This window comes from Elaeis guineensis, chromosome 1 (genome assembly GCF_000442705.2).
Source record: "Elaeis guineensis isolate ETL-2024a chromosome 1, EG11, whole genome shotgun sequence".
In the NCBI taxonomy this organism is placed as follows: domain Eukaryota; kingdom Viridiplantae; phylum Streptophyta; class Magnoliopsida; order Arecales; family Arecaceae; genus Elaeis; species Elaeis guineensis.
Window position 1 is genome coordinate 134,502,784 of NC_025993.2, and position 16,998 is coordinate 134,519,781.

The 16,998-nt window shown below is 37.2% G+C and overlaps 1 protein-coding gene across 2 annotated transcripts in view; it reads right to left on the bottom strand.

Annotated features, from left to right (window-relative positions):
• LOC105060392 (alpha-mannosidase At3g26720) overlaps positions 1–16,998 on the bottom strand; it is a 68,096-nt gene that overhangs the window by 12,450 nt on the left and 38,648 nt on the right. The gene's annotated exons all lie outside the window — the stretch shown is intronic.

The following is a 16,998-nucleotide window of genomic DNA, read 5'->3' on the forward strand; positions in this document are numbered from 1 at the left end:
ATTTTAAATCTAATTTAATCTGATTAAATTAGATTCTTAATTGGATTAAGACCTATTTTAATTAGGTTGATTTGGTTTTGATTTGATTTGGTTTGAGAAATCAAATTTGAACAAGTCATAGATTGAATCCTAGTAAGACTAGGATTCTACCTTGCACCACCTTAGCCCCCACGCCTACTCTCTTATTTTGTGCGACAAAATCTTCTCTCCCAGGCCTTCACGTACGCCCAAAGCTTTCCACTCTTTCTCTCTTACATGGAATGTGGATGTGAACCAAGTCAAAGTAGAAATTAGTTTGGATTTCAAATTCTATGAGATAGAATTTTAAGAAACCAAAACTCTTTCCTTATGACACTGATTTTACCCAGATTTTTTCTGGAATTTCCGTGGCTTTTATGGCACGTATTGTGCGCCCTTTGCTGGTAGTCCATGGTAGAAAAAGGAGAGGGCGCCCAAGAGTTGGGCACCACTTGTCTTGTCCTGTTTGGATTTTCCTTAACTAGGTATTTGACCTAGACAAGGATTCTTCATATCTCATTATTTAAGACGAATTTCTTCTTGAAATTTTCGTGGATTACAGAGCATTGAGAGACTTTTGGGGCATGTGAAAATCAGGGAGAAAGGGTGTTGGGGCGTGGAGATATAATAGACACAAAACTAAGTGTCTGGGTTAGAGCAAAGAGAAGAAGAGGGTCTTCTTCTAGGGTTGCTATGTTTATCTCTTCCCTTCCTCCATCTGTGAGTTTTTTGAGAGTATCTCACATCTAAAACTCATGCTTCTCATCTTTGAAAGAGTCCAAATCAAGGAGGCATCTGATCGACCATCGAAGAAGAATCAGCACAGTACTAGCATACTATGCTGATTTTCTGGACCAAGACTTCTGATCATGATTCGTGGGCTCGTGTGGACGACTCCTAGAGGCCGGACATGTGTGCAGCTCGCAACATCATCCTCAAATCCGGATCAGCAAAGTTAGAATGTCTAACTTGCAAAGTAATAGATCTGATCTATTATATTTTACATACATTAAATGTAGTATAGAAATATGTTGGTATGATCAACATGTAGTTCTTGCTCTTTATATTTTAATTTCTGATTTAATGCCATGTAATAATCATGTAATAGGATTTTAGATCTAGGGATTCTCTGATTTTATAAGATAAATTTTGATTTATTTTAATCTTTCGCTGCCTGATCTTGAAAAAATTTCAAGATCTAACCCTGAAACCCTAGATCTGGTTCCTTCAAGAAGGCCACGGCTTCAATCGAAAAAATCAAGAAGGAGAGGGAGAAAGGCCGATGGAGGATCTTAAAGAAAGGGAAGGCCAATTTATAGAGTGCCCTAGGACCTCCAGTGGTCCTAGGACTCCTAATCCGAGCGGCCTCGTCGGAGAAGAAGACTTCTATCGGGAGTCTTCTTCCCAAATTTTTTCCCTCCCTTTTTTTTTCGTTGGGCTTCTGGACTGGGCTTAAGGCCCATGGACCGGATATTACATTCTACCTCTCTTAAAAAAAATTTCGTCTTCGAAACTTAACGTACCTTCATTTTCAAAAAAGTGAGGATATCTTGACTTCATATCATCTTCAAGCTCCCAAATAGCCTCTCTCTCTTCATAATTACTCTAATGAATCTTCACATATGGAATGATGCACCGCCCTAGAACTTGCTCTTTCCGATCAATAATTCAAAGGGGAAACTCTTCATAGGTTAAATCTTCATGAACTTACAATGGATCATACTTTACCACATTATTTGAATCAGGTACAAACTTTCTCAGTAGTGAAACATGAAAGACATTATGCACTTTGGATAAATCTAGTGGTAAAGATAGTTTGTAAGCAGCAACTCCTACTCGGCTCAAAATTTCAAAAGATCCAATATATCGTGGACTCAGCTTGCCATATCTCCCAAACCTCATGACACCCTTTGTAGGTGATACTTTTAGGAAAACATGTTCGCCGACCTGAAATTCTAATTCTCTTCTTTTTTCTATCTGCCCAACTCTTCTGTCTATCCTGTGCTGCCTTGAGTCTTCCCTTGATCAGATAAATTTTCTCTCTAGCATCTTGAACTAACTCGGGACCCAATAATTTTTTTCACCCACATCATCCCAATACAAAGGAGATCTACATTTTCTTCCATATAGGACTTCATAAGGTGCCATCTTGATACTAGAATGAAAACTGTTATTATATGCAAATTCTATCAATATCACATGATTATCCCAAGGTCCTCCAAAATCGAAAGCACAAGCTCTTAACATATCCTCAAGAGTTTGAATTATCCTTTCAGATTGGCCATCGGTCTGAGGATGGAAAGCAGTACTAAGCCTCAATTCAGTCCCCATAGCATCTTAAATTTTTTTTCAAAATCTAGATACGAATCGTAGATCTCGATCAGACACAATACTTACTGGAACACCATACAGACGCACTATTCCATCAATATACATTCGAGCTAACTTATCAAGTGGAGTACGAACTCGGAAAGATAGAAAGTGAGCTGATTTAGTAAGCCGATCAACAATCACCCACACTGCATCATTTTTTCTTGCTGTCCTTGGAAGTCCTGTAATAAAATCCATCGTGATATACTCCCATTTCATTCTGGTATCTCTAATGGTTTTAGCAAACCAGCAGGTCTGATGTTCGACTTTCACTTGCTGGCATACCAAGCATTGAGATACAAACTGAGCTATCTCCTGTTTCATTCTATTCCATCAGAAATGTTGTTTTAAATCTCTATACATCTTTATATTGCCAGGATGAACAGAGAAACGAGATTTATGGGCTTCCTTCAAAATTTCTTTCTTTAGTTCAGGATCTTCAGGTATACATAATCTATTCTCAAAATATAGAGTACCATCTATATGCAGCCTAAGCTCAGATCGTAACTCTTTCTCCATATCCTTTTTAAACTGACATAAACGAATATAATTCTGTTGGACCACTTTTATCCGTTCCATCAATACTGGTTGTACCATTAAATTGACTAACATATTTTTAACATCGGTACAAATCACCTCAATTTGTAAATCTTCAAGATCCCTCAAAATTTGTTACAGAGCAGAAAGCAAAGCCATCACATTTGCTGTAGACTTCCTACTAAGTGCATCTGCCACCACATTGGCTTTTCCAGGATGATATTTAATATTTAGATCATAATCTTTTAATAGCTCAAGCCACCTTCTTTGCCTCATATTCAGCTCTTTTTGAGTAAATAAGTATTTTAAGCTCTTATGATCAGTAAAGATTTTACATGATTCTCCATATAAATAATGTCGCCAAATCTTTAAGGCAAAAATAATAGCTGCTAACTCCAAATCATGTATCGGATAATTCTTCTCATAGAATTTTAGTTGTCGAGAAGCATAAGCTATCACCTTATCATTTTGCATCAATACACAGCCTAACTCCTTTTTGGAAGCATCACTATAAATGATAAATCATCCATTACTAGAAGGTAAAATAAGAACTGGGACAGATATCAATCGTTGCTTCAAATCTTGAAAACTCTGTTTACATTCACTGCTCCACTGAAATTTTATTTGTTTCTGAATCAAGCGGGTTAGAGGAATTGCAATTTGAAAAAATCCCTTGACGAATCTTCTATAATAACCAGCCAAGCCTAAGAAGCTTCTAACTTCCGTCACATTAGTCGGACGAGACCAATTCACCACAGTTTCTATCTTCTTTGGGTCGACTGAGATTCCTTCTTTAGATATTACATGGCCGAGGAAGACGACACTGTCCAACCAGAACTCACACTTACTGAGCTTGACGAAGAGCTTCTCTTCTCTCAAGGTTTGTAACACAATCCTCAAATATCTCTTATGTTCTTCTATACTTTTAGAATAAACTAGAATATCATTAATAAAACCAACAACGAATTGATCTAGATACGGCTTGAAAATCCTGTTCATCATATCCATAAAAGCAGCCGGTGCATTGGTTAGTCCAAAAGGCATTACTAAAAATTCATAATGGCCATACTTAGTTTTGAATGCAGTCTTAGGCACATCTTCATCTCTAATTCTTAGTTGATAATAACCTAATCGTAGATCAATTTTGGAGAAAACTTGTGCACCTTGTAATTGATCAAATAAGTCATCTATTCGAGGAAGAGAATATTTATTCTTCATGGTTATCTTGTTCAACTCCCGATAGTCAATGCATAAACGCATGCTCCCATATTTCTTTTTCACAAATAACACAAGAACTCCCCAGGGTGATGTACTTGGCCGGATAAATTTTTTATCCAAGAGTTCTTGTAGTTGATCCTTTAATTCTCGCAATTCTATAGGAGCCATCCGATAAGGAGGTTTTGATATAGATCCGGTCCCTGGTGTGATATCAATTTTAAATTCAACCTCACGATCTGGAGGCAGCCCAGGTAGTTCATCTGGCAAAACATCAAAAAAATTTCTTGACAATTGGAATATCGTCCAACTTTATCTTTTCCTTCTCGACATCCACTACATGGGCCAAAAATGCTTTGCATCCTTTTCTCAAAGCTTTTCTTGCATTCATGATTGAGATAATACTCAAAGATTGTTTGGGTTCCGATTATGAACTTCGCCTTGAAAGAAGAACTGCAGTTCATCCGAAATTTGAAATACCACTCTTTTTCCAAAACAATCAATATGAGCATAGTACGAAGATAACCAGTTCATCCCAAGAATAATATCAAAATCATACATATTTAACTGAATCAAATCTGCTGCTAATTCTTTTTCTTCTATTTGGATTATGCAATTCTTAAAAATAATGTTAGCAACAACAATGTTCTTAAAAGGTGTGCTAACATATAATGGTTCATTCAATTCTTCAGGCACCCAATTCAAAGAAATAGCAAATTTGAGAGATATAAAAGAGAGAAGAACCAGAATCAAATAGCACACGAGCACGTATAGAATTGACTGGGATAGTACCTAACACCACTTGATCACTTGCGTTGGCCTCCTATTGAGTTAAAGCAAACACTCGTGCATTCCTTTTTTATTTTTAGTCAGCTGGTCTGGTAGGTATGGAGTCATCCTTTTTCTTGTTTAGGCAATCACGAGTCATATATTGTTTCTCGCCACATAAAAAGCATGCTCCTATCTTCTTGAGACAAAGTCCATTATGATTTTTCCCGCAGTATGAGCAAGATGTAGATTCTTTCTCCTTATCAGAGTTATTATTTTTGAAATTTTTTCTGCTGATCCTTTGGATTTCCTGCTGATCTCGATCTCTTCCTATCTCCTCTTTCCAGATTTGATCTTTTCAATTCAAACTCTACCTTCAAAGCTCGCTCCAGCATGTCCTTGTAGTCATTGAAAATATGAGAAGACAGACGAGATCAAATTTCATATCTTAGACCTTATTCAAATCTGTTAGCTTTGCTCCTTTTAAACTCCATAAGCTGGGGACAGAAGCGATCTAACTCGTTAAATTTGTTGGCATATTCCAACACTATCATATCATCCTTTTGCTTTAAGGCCAGAAACTCATTCTCTTTTATCAATCTCATTGTTCCAGGGAAGTACTGATCATAAAATATCTCTTTGAACTCTTCCCAGGTGAGCTGATCGTTATTATTCCCATAGGCAGCTTTTATTGCAGTCTACCAAAACTCAGCATTCCCTTGTAACATCGGCAGGCTAATCTGACCTTCACATTCTCAGGGTACTGCAGGATATCAAACATCTTCTCCATCTCTCGAATCCATGTCTCTGCAGCCATAGGATTAGATCCACCCTCAAAAAGAGATTGGTTGAGCTTTCTGAATCTCTCATAGTATGACTCCATAGATGATGTAGGTCGAGGAACAGCTTGTGCCTGCTGCTGCTGCTGAATAAGCTGGGCCATCACCTAACATACACCAGCAATGTCCGCCTGAGTGGCCGGTGCATTAGGAGCCCGCTCAACTGGTTGATTGGCAGCTCTTCGCGACGTCAATCTTACTCCTCTTGTCCTAGTAGCCATATTGGCCAAGGTCTCGTCCTCCCTGTCGCTCATCATTTCCTAGTCAAATTTAGTATTAAAGAAATTTTATAACAAGGCAGAAGCATCGTTAATAAAATTTTATCCTTCTTTATTAAATCAGAATCTAACTATACATTGCCTAATTACCCACCGCCTAGGTTTTAAGTTCTATCCATGATTAAACCTATAGCTCTGATACCATAAAATGTCACGTCCCAAATCCGAGACATAATACAACCATACTACCGAGGGATGGGCCCAACTATAACACAAAGCCAATATTCATCTTCTTACATATAATAACAGGTGCATCATAAATAAAAGGCAATAATAAAGTTCAATTCAAATATTTAATTTAACCAAACTGGTTCAGAGCATCTAAATCTAAGGGTAAATAATAACCCTAGCCTCCAAATTCATAACTACAATCTATAAACATAAACTGAATTCCTAAACAAAATTTTCAAACTTGCTTCGCCAATCCCCAAGCCTGGATTTCCTTCATCGGTCCTATCCTTATTTCTCTATACATGAAAAAGAAAACAAAAGAATATGAACTACACTAGCCCAGTAAGTAGGATCTGTATTTTCTTACTGGATCAAGCATAAGTTTTCTATGATAATGCAACATTTAGCAAGTAATAGATATTATAAAAATAAATATTTCATAGAGTATATAATAAAACAAGTTATAAGCTCATCATGCATGCATAAATCATGTATATTTCACAATCATGAATCATAAATCATTTTTGTCATGTATTCATATCATGTTTCAAAACATTGCTCATAGATGTTCGTGCTAAGGTCACTATTATACCCGTGACAGACCATATTTCTTAATCGACAGAGTTTTTGATTCATGTGCCAACTTTATTCCCACTAGCAGAGCCATGTTTCGTGTGGATGTTAGCTCTGGAATATCGATCTTCCCGAAAGAATTTGTTCATAACTGTGAAAACCCGACCCACTAAGCCAGTAAAAAAAAAAAAAAAGCAGAGCAGGAAGACTCTCGATCGGAGTCTTCCTCTTCCCCGATTCCGATCAAGAATCGGAGTCCTAGGGCCATTAAAAGACCCTAGGACGAGCTCTATAAGAACCCCCCTCCTCTCCTCTATGGGTAGATCCTTCAGTCACCGACGATTGCCGGAGATTTTTCTCCGATTCTCCCGTTTGAAGCCGCGACTCCTCGACCTGTGTTCGCCGCGATTTCACGCCGGTGGGGGTCACCGGAGGTTGTGGTAAGGTCTCCTTCCTCTCCCTCTCTTCTCTCCCTTCTTTCCAGTGCCTATGGGCACGATTGCCGACGACGGGTGTCGCCGGATTTTGCTAGAAAAGAAAACCCCTGTTTTCGCCTCCTCTTTTCTCCGATTTTCCGGCACCGACGGTCATCCCCGACCGCCGGTACGGGCCCTCCGAACTCGGGGAAGGCCTCCCTTGCCGCCGGCCACCGCCGGGCAAGGGGTGGCCGTGAACGGCCGACGTAGGGAATGGGGACTCTAGGTCCCCTGTTCCGGCCAAAGAAGGCCACGGGAGGGAAAAGAAAAAGAAAAAGAAAAGAAAAGGGAAAAGAAAAAGAAAAAGAAAAGGAAAAGAAGAAGAAAAAAGAAAAAAGAAAATGAAAATGAAAAGAAAAAGAAAAAAAAAAGAAGAAGAAGAGGAAGAAGAAAAAGAAAAGAAAAAGAAAAATATATAGTCAAATAATAATAATAATAATAATAATAATAATAATAAAAGAAAAGAAAAGAAGAAAAAGAAAAGAAAAGAAAAATATATAAAATAATAAGAATAAAAATTAAAAAAAAAAAGAGAAAGTTTCTCTCATCCCTCTCTAAATCTTTCTCTCTCTAGAATTGGATTCGTTCTCTCTCTACTTTCTCCCTCTAAAAAAAAAAAAATTCTCTCCAAGAAATCCTATGAATCCCTTATTAGGCTATCTTCTCCACTTCTAGGGACCTACGACCTTAAATCGGTTTAGAGCCGAAGGGCGAGATTTATTGGACTGATCATCAAATCGATCATTTCTTTATATTATGTAATTTTATTAAATATATAAATTTATTAATAATTTAATATTTTAAATAGGACTGTCTGATTCTTTTAAGGAAGATTAAAAGATCTCGACGATCGAGGTAAGTGAATTTTAAGCTCCTTATTTATTTTGAAATGATCATGCTTTTATGTAAAGAATTGCTATTGATAAAATCATAATTTTTCATAAAATAAGGATCGGCATATGTGATATGAAAAAGCATGTTTTATTATGAGCATTGATTTCATGAATATGTCTTATAAAAATGGCATGATTATGAATTTCATTGTTTTTCTATTTATGTATATGTATGTTTTAAGAAAAAAAAAGATAAAAATGATTTCAGAGGCTCTCAGATAGCTATGAATGAATCCCTTCGGGAAGGTCGACATCCGGAGCTAGCATCCACACGAAACATGGCCCTGCCAGCGGGTATAAAGTTGGCACATGAATTAAGAACTCTGTCGATTAAGAAACATGGCCCTGTCACGGGTATAATAGTGACCTTAGCACGAATGTCTGTGAGCAATGATTTGAAACATGACATGAATACATGATGAAAATGATTTACGATTCATAATTGTGAAATATACATGATTTATGCATGCATGATGAGCTTATAACTTGCTTTATTATATGCTCTATGAAATATTTATTTTTGCAATAATTTTATTTGCTAAATGATGCATTATCATAAAAAACTTATGCTTGATCCGTAAGGAAGCGGAAGTCTACTTATTGAGCTAGTGTAGCTCATATTCTTTTTGTTTTCTTTTTCATGTACAGAGAAATAAGACTAGGACCGAAGGAAAGAGAATCCAGGCTTGGAGATCAGCAAAGCAAGTTTAGAAATTTTGCTCTAGGAATTCAGTTTATGTTTATGAATTGTAGTCATTATGAATTTTAAGACTTGGATTATTTTATCTCTGGATTTAGATGCTCTGAACCAGTTTTGGTTTAATTAAATATTTGAATTGAACTTTATTATTATATTTATTTGAGATACACCTGTTATTATATTTAAGAAGATGAATTTTGGCTTCGTGTTATCGTGGGTCCATCCCTCGGTAGCATGGCCGTGTTATGTCCCGGGTTTGGGGCGTGACATTTTATGGTATCAGAGCAATAGGTTTAATCAAGGGTAGAACTTAAAAACTAACAGTGAGTAGTTAGGTTACGCATAATTAGACTCTGACCTAAATTATTAACTGTACTGTAACTCTATTATAAAATAACCTAATAATGATTGGCATTTGAATAGGAAGCGATGAGTGATAGGGAGGGCGAGACTTTGGCAAATATGGCCGCTAGGACAAGAGGAGCAAGACTGACGTCACGAGGAGCTGACAATCAACCAGCTGAGCGGACTCCTGACGCACCGGCCACACAGGCGGACATTGCTGGTGTATGTCAAGTGGTGGCTCAGCTTATCCAGCAGCAGGCACAGACTGCTCTTCGACCGACATTATCTATGGAGTCATACTACGAGAGATTCAGAAGGCTCAACCCACCTCTATTTGAGGGTGGATCTGATCCTATGGCTGCAGAGACATGGATTCGAGAGATGGAAAAGATGTTTGATGCCCTGCAATACCCTGAGAATGTGAAGGTCCGATTAGCCATTCCTATGTTAAAAGGAAATGCCGAGTTTTGGTGGACTGCAATAAAAGCTGCCTATGGGAACAATGATGATCAGCTCACTTGGGAAGAATTCAAAGAGATATTTTATGATCAGTACTTTCCGAGGACAATGAGATTGGTAAAAGAAAATGAGTTTCTAACCTTAAAGCAAAAGGATGATATGACGGTGCTAGAATATGCTAACAAGTTTAATGAGCTAGGCCGCTTCTGCCCCCAACTTATGGAATTCAAAAGGAGTAAAGCTAACAGATTTGAACAAGGTCTAAGATATGGAATTCGATCCCGTCTGTCTTCTCATATTTTCAATAACTACAAGGACGTACTGGAGCGAGCTTTGAAAGTGGAATCTGAATTGAAAAGAGTAGAACTAGAAAGAGGAGATAAGAAGAGACCGAGATCAGTAGAAAATCTAAAGGATCAGTAGAAAAATTTCAAAAATAATAACTCTGATAAGAAGAAAGAATCTTCATCCTGCTCCTACTGTGGAAAAAATCACAATGGACCTTGTCTCAAGAAGATTGGAGCATGCTTCTTATGTGGTGAAAAAGGACATATGGCTCGTGATTGCCAAATAAGAAAAGAGATGACTCTAGATCTAACAAACCAGTTGATCAAAAACAAAAAGGAAACGCACGAGTGTTTACTTTAAACCAGCAGGAGGCCAATGCAAATGATCAAGTGGTGACAGGTATTATCCCAGTCAATTCTATTTATGCTCGTGTGTTATTCGATTCTGGCTCTTCACACTCTTTTATATCTCTCAAGTTTGCTACTTCTTTGAATTGTGTGCCTGAAAAACTAAATGAACCATTATATGTTAGCACACCTTTTAAAAATATTGTTGTTGCTGACATTATTTTCAAGAATTGCATAATCCAAATAGAAGAAAAAGAATTAGCAGCAGATTTGATTCAGCTAAATATGTATGATTTTGACGTTATTCTTGGAATGAACTGGTTATCTTCATACCATGCACATATTGATTGTTTTGGAAAAAAAATGGTATTTCAAATTCCAGATGAACCGCAATTCTTCTTTCAAGGCGAAGTTCATAATACGGAATCCAAACAACCTTTGGGTATTATCTCAATCATGAACGCAAGAAAAGCTTTAAGGAAATGATGCAAAGCATTTTTGGCCCATGTAATAGACGTCGAGAAGGAAAAGATAAAGCTGGATGATATCCCAATTGTCAAAGAATTTTCTGATATTTTTTCAGATGAACTATCCGGATTGCCCCCAGAGCGTGAAGTTGAATTTAAAATTGATATCACCCCACGAACCGGACCTATTTCGAAACCTCCTTATCGGATGGCTCCCGTAGAATTACGAGAATTAAAGGATCAACTGCAAGAATTTTGAATAAAAAGTTTGTCCGACCAAGTACATCACCTTGGGGAGCTCCTGTGTTATTTGTGAAAAAGAAAGATGGGAGCATGCGTTTATGCATTGACTATCGGAAGTTGAACAAGGTAACCATAAAGAACAAGTATCCTCTTCCATGAATAGATGACTTATTTGATCAACTTCAGGGTGCTCAAGTTTTCTCCAAAATTGACTTACGATCAGGCTATCATCAACTAAGAATTAGAGATGAAGATGTACCTAAGACTGCATTTAGAACCAGATATGGCCATTATGAATTTTTAGTAATGCCTTTTGGACTAACCAATGCACCGGCTGCTTTTATGGATATGATGAACAGGATTTTCAAGCCGTATCTGGATCAATTCGTTGTTGTTTTTATTGATGATATCCTAGTGTATTCTAAAAATATAGAGGAACATGAGAGACATCTGAGGATCGTGTTTCAGACCTTGAGAAAAGAGAAGCTCTTTGCCAAGCTTAGCAAGTGTGAATTCTGGTTGGATAGTGTTGTCTTCCTCGGCCATGTAATATCTAAGGAAGAAATCTCAGTCGATCCAAAGAAGATAGAAGCCGTGGTAAATTGGCCTCGTCCGACTAATGTGACGGAAGTTAGAAGCTTCTTAGGCTTGGCTGGTTATTATAGAAGATTCGTCAAGGATTTTCCCAAATTGCAATTCTTCTGACTCGCTTAACTCAGAAACGAATAAAATTTGAATGGAGCAGTGAATGTGAGCAGAGTTTTCAAGATCTGAAGCAACGATTGATATCTGCCCCAGTTCTTACCCTACCATCTAATGAAGGAGGATTTGTCATTTATAGTGATGCTTCTAAGAAAGGATTAGGTTGTGTGTTGATGCAGAATGATAAGATCATAGCTTATGCTTCTCGACAATTAAAAGCCTATGAGCAGAATTATCCGACCCATGATTTGGAGTTAGCAGCTATTATTTTTGCTTTAAAGATTTGGCGATACTATTTATATGGGGAATCATATGAAATCTTTACTAATCATAAAAGCTTGAAATACTTATTTACTCAAAAAGAACTGAACATGAGGCAAAGAAGGTGGCTTGAACTATTAAAAGATTATGATCTAAATATTAAATATCACCCTGGAAAAGCTAATGTGGTGGCAGATGCACTTAGTAGGAAGTCCTCAGTGAATGTGATGACTCTGCTATCCTTTCAGCAACAAATTCTTAGGGATCTTGAAGATTTATAAATTGAAGTGACTTGTACTGATGTTAAGAATGTGTTAGCAAATTTAATGGTACAACCAACATTGATCGAACAGATAAAAGCGGCCGAACAAAGTGATATTCATTTATGTCAGATTAAGAAGGACATGGAGAAAGGATTACAAACTGAGTTTAGACTCCATACAGATGGAACTCTTTATTTTGGGAACAGATTATGTATACCAGGTGATCCTGAACTAAAAAAAGAAATTTTGGAAGAAGCTCATAAATCCCGTTTCTCTTTTCATCCCGGTAGTACAAAGATGTATAGAGATTTAAAACAACTCTTCTGGTGGAATGGAATGAAGCAGGAGATAGCTCGGTTTGTATCTCAATGCTTGGTATGCCAACAAGTGAAAGCCGAACATCAAAGACCTGCTGGTCTGCTAAGACCATTAGAGATACCAGAATGGAAATGGAACATATCATGATGGATTTCGTTACTGGACTTCCAAGACAACAAGAAAAAAATGATGCAGTGTGGTGATTGTTGATCGGCTTACTAAATCAGCTCACTTTCTACCTTTTCGAGTTGGCACTCCAGTTGATAAGTTAGCCCAGATGTATATTGATGGAATTGTACGTCTGCACGGTGTTCCAATAAGTATTGTATCTGATCGAGATCCACGATTTGTATCTAGATTTTGAAAAAGTTTTCAAGATGCTTTGGGAACAGAATTGAGGCTTAGTACTGCATTCCATCCTCAGACCGATGGCCAATCTGAAAGGACAATTTAAACTCTAGAGGATATGTTAAGAGCTTGTGCTTTTGACTTCGGAGGACATTGGGATAATCATGTGGCATTGATTGAATTTGCATATAATAACAGTTTTCATTCTAGTATTCAGATGGCACCCTATGAAGCCCTATATGGAAGAAAGTGTAGATCCCCTCTGTATTGGATGAAATGGGTGAAAAGAAATTAATTGATCCCGAGTTAGTTCAAGATGCCAGAGATAATTTATCTAATCAAGAGAAGACTCAAGGCAGCACAGAATAGACAAAAGAGTTGGGCAGATAGAAAAAGAAGAGAATTAGAATTTCAAGTCGGTAATCATGTTTTTCTAAAAGTATCACCTACTAAGGGTGTCATGAGGTTCGAGAGACATGGCAAGCTGAGTCCGCGATATATTGGACCTTTTGAAATTTTAAATCGAGTAGGAGATGTTGCATACGAACTAGCCTTACCACCAGATTTATCCAAAGTGCACAATGTCTTTCATGTTTCACTACTGAGGAAGTTTGTACCTGATCCAAACAGTGTGATAAAGTATGAGCCATTGCAAGTTCATAAAGATCTAACCTATGAAGAATTTTCCCTGCGAATTATTGATCGAAAAGAGCAAGTTCTAAGACGCGTACCATTCCATACGTAAAGATTCATTGGAGTAATCATGAAGAAAGAGAGGCTACTTGGGAGCTTGAAGACGATATGAAGACGAGATATCCACACTTATTTGAAAATGAAGGTATGTTAAATTTCGAGGACGAAATTTTTTTTTTAAGGGGGTAGAATGTGGAAAACCCGGCCCACTAAGCCCAGTAAAAAAAAAAAAAAATAGAGCAGGAAGACTCCCGATCGGAGTCTTCCTCTTCTCCCGATTCCGATCAAGAATCGGAGTCCTAGGGCCATTAAAAGACCCTAGGACGAGCTCTATAAGAACCCCCTCCTCTCCTCTATGGGTAGATCCTTCAGTCACCACGATTGCCGAGATTTTTCTCCGATTTTCCCGTTTGAAGCCGCGACTCCTCGACCTGTGTTCGCCGCGATTTCACGCCAGTGGGGGTCACCGGAGGTTGTGGTAAGGTCTCCTTCCTCTCCCTCTCTTCTTCCCTTCTTTCCAGTGCCTGTGGGCACGATTGCCGCGACGGGTGTCGCCGGATTTTGCTGGAAAAGAAACCTCTGTTTTCGCCTCTCTTTTCTCCGATTTTCCGACACCGACGGTCATCCCCGACCGCCGGTACGGGCCCTCCGAACTCGGGGGAAGGCCTCCCTTGCCGCCGGCCACCGCCGGGCAAGGGGTGGCCGTGAACGGCCGACGTAGGGAACGGGACCTCTAGGTCCCCTGTTCCGGCCAAAGAAGGCCACGGGAGGGAAAAGAAAAGAAAAAGAAAAGAAAAGGAAAAGAAAAAGAAAAAGAAAGGAAAAGAAAAAAAAAGAAAAAAAGAAAAAAAAAGAAAAGAAAAGAAAAAAAAAGAAAAGAAAAAAAAATATATAATATAAAATAATAAAATAAAAATAAAAAAAAAAAAAAAAAAAAAAAAAAAAAAAAAAAAATAAAATAATAAATAAAAATAAAAAAAGAAGAAAGTTTCTCTCATCCCTCTCTAAAGTCTTTCTCTCTCTAGAATTGGATTCATTCTCTCTTACTTTTCTCTCTCTTCCTCCTCTAAAAAAAACTCTCTCCAAAAATCCTATGAATCCCTTATTAGGCTATCTTTCTCACTTCTAGGACCTATGACCTTAAATCGGTTTAGAGCCGAAGGGAGATTTATTGGACTGATCATCAAATCGGTCATTTTTTATATTATGTAATTTTATTAAATATATAAAATTTATTAATGATTAATATTTTAAATAGGACTGTCTGATTCTTTTAAGGAAGATTAAAAGGTCCCGACGATCGAGGTAAGTAGATTTTAAGCTACTTATTTATTTTAAATGATCATACTTTTATATAAAAAATTGCTATTGATAAAATCATAATTTTCATAAATAAGGATCGGCATATGTGATATGAAAAAGTATATTTTATTATGAGCATTGATTTATGAATATGTCTTATAAAAATGGCATGATTATGAAATTTCATTATTTTTCTATTTATGTATATGTATGTTTTAAGAAAAAAAAGATAAAAATGATTTCAAAGGCTCTCAGATAGCTATGAATGAATCCCTTCGGGAAGGTCGACATCCGGAGCTAGCATCCACACGAAACATGGCCCTGCCAGTGGGTATAAAGTTGGCACATGAATTAAGAACTCTGTCGATTAAGAAACATGCCCTGTCACGGGTATAATAGTGACCTTAGCAGAATGTCTGTAAGCAATGTTTTGAAACATGACATGAATACATGATGAAAATGATTTACGATTCATAATTGTGAAATATACATGATTTATGCATGCATGATGAGCTTATAACTTGTTTTATCATATGCTCTATGAAATATTTATTTTTGTAATAAATTGTTATTTGCTAAATGATGCATTATCATAGAAAACTTATGCTTGATCCGGTAAAGAAGCGGAAGTCTACTTACTGAGCTAGTATAGCTCATATTCTTTTTGTTTTCTTTTTCATGTACAGAGAAATAAGGCTAGGACCAAAGGAAAGAGAATCCAGGCTTGGAGATCAGCAAAGCAAGTTTAGAAATTTTGCTCTAAGAATTCAATTTATGTTTATGGATTGTAGTCATTATGAATTTTAAGACTTGAATTATTTTATCTCTGGATTTAGATGCTCTGAATCAGTTTTGGTTTAATTAAATATTTGAATTGAACTTTATTATTACATTTATTTGAGATACACCTGTTATTATATTTAAGAAGAATTTTGACTTTCGTGTTATCGTGGGTCCATCTCTCGGTAGCATGGCCGTGTTTATGTCCGGGTTGGGGCATGACAACCATTTCCTTTCCTCCTCTCGTCCTTTCTCTTCCCTCCTTCTCATCTCTCTCTCTTTCCTCTTCTCCTTCTCTGTCTTCTACAATTCTCAACCAATAAGAAATAAAAATTAGAAAAACAAATGCTTCCATTCTGTATCAATGAGAAAAACTCCATCTCCTACCCAAATGGCACCATTTATTGATCTCTCCCTTCCTCTTTCAAATATACGAAAAAAATATACCGAAAGCATTTAACAATTATAGAATGGATGAAATATCACTTGATCCTGCTCTTTAGTTTATACTCAACATGAAGAGGCAAAGGTAATGATACACATATGAAATTTGCTAACTCGTAGTTTTGCCGGAGGTGAGTAAAAGAGAGCAAAAACACTTGAACCCATTAGAAGAACAAAATGAAATACCAGATGGCGCATTCAATCACAATAGGATAACTTGAATGTAGCAAAATCTCTCTCTCTACACATCGAAGAAAATGCTCGACATCTTTCTCAGCTTTCGTTTATTCTTTCAAATAAGGCAAGTTATTATCAAGGCCAACATTCATTCATCCTTAAGGTCAGGAAGGAGAGGGAAAAGCGGAGGAAAAAGCAGAGCAAAGAGTAGAGGACGACAAGAGTGACAACGGCCGAGAGGATGAGGACCAGAGAGAGCAGCGACCATGGTGGTAGCTTGAGGAGGGATCACCAATGGGAGCTATAGGGCCATCTTCAAAAGGATGGGTGAAGAAAAAGATGGAGTTACGATTAAAATTTGAAAATATGTTTTGTTTAAGAGGATGATCATGATAATAGATTCAATCATCACATAATTCCTTTATATCAACTGATATGTAGGCACTTCTCTTCAAATCAACTGACAAGCAGGTACTTCCTATGAGCTACATCCATGTCAGCTGACAAATACATATCTTCAATCTGGCCCCGATTAAGAGGACCATGGGCAACATTACAACAATTCAGAAAATGCAAGGATGACGCTACAGTAATTGGAAATGTAAAGAAATATTTGCACATTCATACAAAATACAGAGGATTAACTTTTTTTTTTTTTTACCACAAAAGCAAAAGCCGCTTATCTGTACAATGCCACCTATGCAAGCAAGCTTAAGAAAATTG